The sequence below is a fragment of the Vombatus ursinus genome, unplaced genomic scaffold (assembly GCF_900497805.2).
Source record: "Vombatus ursinus unplaced genomic scaffold, bare-nosed wombat genome assembly UNPS02014797.1, whole genome shotgun sequence".
NCBI lineage: Eukaryota > Metazoa > Chordata > Mammalia > Diprotodontia > Vombatidae > Vombatus > Vombatus ursinus.
In genome coordinates this window covers 9,159,304-9,163,928 of record NW_020954575.1, presented here as the reverse complement: position 1 = coordinate 9,163,928, position 4,625 = coordinate 9,159,304, and the positions used below count along the sequence as shown (strand labels likewise).

Genomic DNA, 4,625 nt, shown 5'->3' with positions numbered 1-4,625 from the left:
CTGTACTTGGGGATGGGTTTTGCCCTTGTGTCCCCAGTGATTAGCACAGTGAATTGTACAGACTTGTATACAATAGGGATTAATATGTATTTGCAGGTCTGAAAGACAAATAGATCCTGTGAGGGAGGAGAGGTCTGTTACATACCAGCAAACCTGGGGCTTCTAATTCAGTGACTGGCTGACAGTGTTTGGAATTAAGTGATGATGGACTACATAATAAGCAAATAATTCAGTTTAGCCTTAAATAAGTGGCACTATCAATGTCACCTTCTATCTGTCAACAAGTTGTTTTAAACCCCTGTTAGGGCAATCTGTGAAGGGTTGCTGTAGTCCAAAAGATTCATTTCATTCATTCATTCATTTCATCTTGATTGCCCTTCAGTGGAAAAAGCTATGGAAATTTCCAACATTTCATACCAGCTACAGACACACTTCCATAAATTAGTAAGGACATCATGGAACTAAGAATTTATTCATGTATAAGGTAGAAGAGGGCATAGCTCTGTTTATGTATGTTGTATTTACTAATGTGTACATACATTTCCCCCAATAGAATGTAAACTCCTCGAGAGTAGGGACTGTTTTATTGTTTTCTTTGCATCCCTAGCACTTTGTACAGTTGCCTAGAACATAGTAGGTGCTTAATGGACACTCTTTAAATTAAGTCTATGCAGAGCAGTGGTGTCAAATATAAATGGTGCCACTAAACTGCACATAAGGATCTCTGTGGGCTGTGTATCAATTTAGAAAACTACAAATTCACATTATCTATGTAATATTGCATTTTTGGCATTATTAAGTATTTCTCAATTATGCTTTAATTTAGTTTTGGCTGCACTGGAGAGTTTTGTGGATTGAGAGTTTGACACCTCTGGTGCAAAGGAAAGAATTACAGATTTGGAATCCGAAGGTCTGCTTTCAAATTGACTCTGTCACTTTTTATGTAACTGATCAAATAGTGTAAGTGCTCATTGTGCAAGTAGATTAGTTAGCTCGTGGGATCATGAGATCATGGATCTAGAGCTGGAAAGGACCTTAAAGGTCATTTAGTCTCATGTTACAGATGAGGTATCAGAGGTCCAGGGAAGGCAAGTGATTGATCCAAGGTCACACAGATAGCATTTCACACAGGTAGGATCTGGACCCAAGTCCTCCGACTCCAGGGCCAAGGTTGCTTTTTTCATTGTACAGTGCTGCCTCCGCTTTTTTATCTGTAAAATTACAGGGAATGGACAGGGGAACAGATTAGCGAGATGATCTCTAGGGTCCCTTTCAGCTCCAAATGTATGATCCTGTGATTAAATTAGTTAAAAGGGTCAGACCAGTGGTGTGCCAGTTAATACTTAACAAGCAACTCTGGAAACACTTTCTTTAACCCATAACACACTTTTAAATTTAATTTTCACTATTAACATTTTTCTCCATCACTTTCTTAAGTCTGCAATAAAGAAAACAATAAATCAAGCCCTGATTTGTAGTGTTTGACAATTTTAGAGGTGCAAATGCTCACTTTTGAGACTTGGGCCCAAGCTGACTCCAGCATACCTCAAACTGTCAAGAGGCTCAGACCACTGCAGGTACTTCCTGAATCCCTGAAGCTCAAAAAGAGTGATTCACCTTCCACAGGTTGTGGAACAAATAGCCCTTAGGAACAGCCCTTCTCTCCATTGCTTAGGTGTCCAGAACAATTTCCTATAACCTGTGCCACATTACAAATGAACCTAACCATAGAATATAACAGACACAAGCCTCTGGGGCTCCAGGGGTGAGGAACCTGCAACCTGGAGGCCACATGTGGCCTTCTAGGTCCTTGGGTGTGGCCTTTTGATTGAGTCCAAGTTTTATAGAACAAATCCTTTCATTAAGGAGATTTGTTCTGTGAAGTTTGGGTTTAATCAACAAAAAGAAGTTGAGGATTTAGGGGGCCACATGTGGCCTTGAGGCCACAGGTTGGGCTATCCTCTTTTAGGATAGATGTTTCTGTTCTCGGTGATAAAGCATCTCATACTCCAAAGGGTAATTCTTCTACTGCAGGAAATGCACAAAAATAACACAAAATAATTTCAACTATTTCCAGATGAATTCAGCAAGTATTGTTGAAATTCACTGATGAGAGAATAAGTCAGAAATTGACTAGCTTAATAATGTCATTTGGTGAGCAGAAGGTGAGTAATGATGATGATAATAATAATAATAACAACATTTATATAGCATTTAATATGTGCCAGACACTGTATTGAGCACTTTACTATTATCTGTTTTGATCTTCACAACAACCCTTGGTGGTAGGTGCTGTTATCATCCCCATTTTATAGATGAGGAAACTGAGGCAAACAGAGGTTAAGCCACTTGCCCAGAGTCACACAGCTAGTAAATGTCTGAGGCCATGTTTGAACTTGGGTCTTCCTGAATCTAGGCACAGTGGCCCTAGAATAAGGGTAATTGGCACTGAGTTTCACTGGGATTGTGAATTGATAGAGAGGTGAGTGAAACTCACTCAGGTTGGGGCAGATAGAGGTGGGGAGATGTCAGGGAGATTCATATTGGTGCCTAGAAACAAGCCTTTTGACATCAGCATGAATGTCATTAGGGAAAGAGCTGGGTGCTGGATGGACTTCTGAAGGAAGGGATCCCATTAAGAAAGTTTCCATGTTGCACTGTTATGTTAGTAATTATCACTGAGGAAGTTAGTCTGGGATTAGGACCAAATTTCCTAAAGCTGGATTTGTAAACAGAATGGAAGTAAGGTTTCCTGTTGGTGATAGCAAGATTGACCACTGAACAACAGCCTGTTTTGCAGCAATGACAAGTCTGATTGTTCTGAAGCTTGACCACGCATCCAAGTTTGGGGGCTGATTAGATTAGCCTCCCATTGGGAGTTTCAGTTTCTGGTATGCTGGGAGCTAGCTCTTAGAAGATGGGTCTTGTGCTTTTGAATCATGTTTTTAAACCCTGATGGGGGCTCTGTAATTGACAGAAAGACTGAAACAAAGGTTAAATGTCAAACAGCCTAGACATGAGAAGCCCAATGCTAATCATTCATTATATAGCTCCTAAAGACAACGACATGGCATCCTACACATCTTTACGAACTGGATTTCATCATGAGCCACTAAAAGATCCATTTTGTTTCTCAATACAGAAATTAAATATGATATCTAGCACATCTAGAGAACATGTATGGTATATATATACTCACACAAGAAGGCTAAAAAATCCTCCACAGCATAGATGGGTTGAATTCTGAGTCCATGTGTGAAATAGGAAAAAGAAAGATAATCTCAGTTGTCCTCTGGGGGAACTTTTTTGAGACAAAATCCAAAAGTGATTCTACCAATGTTAAAAAATAAAATCCCCCCTCCCCGTCCCAACAACCCCTTGAATTGGATAACATTAACTGAAGTTGAACTGATCAAAACAACTTATATACACAAACCAAGTGAATTATTTATTTAACATGATTATGCACATACAAAGAAAGCCAGAATGGAAAAAAGAAAAATAATAAAAACGCTTTCATAATATTCCCCATCCTTCCACTCATACCCATGCCTTTTGCCAATATTTGCAATAGAATTGCAATTTGAATCCTAGGGAAGGTATGTGCCCAGTTGAAGAGTCTAAAGAATATGGGGCAAAAAAAAATTAGAAAGTCCCCAAATGTTAGAACAATGAAGAAATGTGGGATTAATGAGAGAAAATTCATGCACATGGAGTCATAGAAGCATTATTTACAGCAAGATCTGAGGTGATTAGACAGTCAAAGCAGTTAGTAATTAAAAAGCATAAGGCTCTGATTTGCCACAGAAATATTGGTTCAGGAAGCTCAGAACAGAATTCAGAACTCTTGCAAAATTTATCATGAAAACCCTTGGAGCCAGAAGCATTTAACATCTGGAGTTCTGAGTGTTCCAGTTCCAAGTTCCAAGTGTCCAGCCCCTTTGAGAAGGCAAACAGAACCTGCCAGGGGCATCTCCTGGCAAAGAAGTCACACAGAGGCAAGAACCAGTACAGGACAACATAACTTTTTTGCATTTGCTCTACCTTTAGACACATTTGACATCACTCTCCTGGCACTCAGTCTTGGCTTGGGTCTGGTTCTCTGTCTTGTCTCATTATATCACTGCCTATCCCAATCAACCCTTTGACCCATCCTGGGCATTCTTGGCATCTTATCCTGGCTCTTTTTTCTTGCCATGGTGTTCTGGACATCTGTTTTGAGGAGTCCTGCTTCAGCATCAATATTCTCGGTATTGGCTGACAATACTCTCCTAACATTCTGCAATCCCAGTTTCCACTCTGTTCCGAAACCATCTGACAGCTACCCCCAGAGCATGGGGAGCCCCACCCACCCAGGCCTCTTTGGCCTCTATTCAGTCTTAATTCCCCACACCCTTTGCTGGAAGGGACTACATCATTGGATTTAGCTCCCTGGGAGCTGGGAATTTTTTGCAATTTGGGAGTTCTTGTCTGAGGGTTGGTTGGATAAGAACAGCAAATATGTTACATGTAAATAAGTGTTATTTCTAATAAAAACAATCCTCTGAGAATAAACTGATATTGTCCATAAAGTTGCTTTAAAAAGCTCTATAAAAATTCAGGGCATTATTGAACATTATGAGAGA

At 39.9% G+C, this 4,625-nt stretch overlaps 1 long non-coding RNA gene across 1 annotated transcript; it reads right to left on the bottom strand.

Annotated features, from left to right (window-relative positions):
• Positions 1-838: 838 nt before the first annotated feature.
• On the bottom strand, positions 839-4,290 carry LOC114049344. Its single transcript, XR_003569856.1, has 3 exons — positions 4,045-4,290; positions 3,200-3,243; positions 839-1,211 (listed from the first exon to the last, which is right to left on the bottom strand). It is a non-coding gene; the product is annotated as an uncharacterized LOC114049344 (long non-coding RNA).
• Positions 4,291-4,625: the final 335 nt, after the last annotated feature.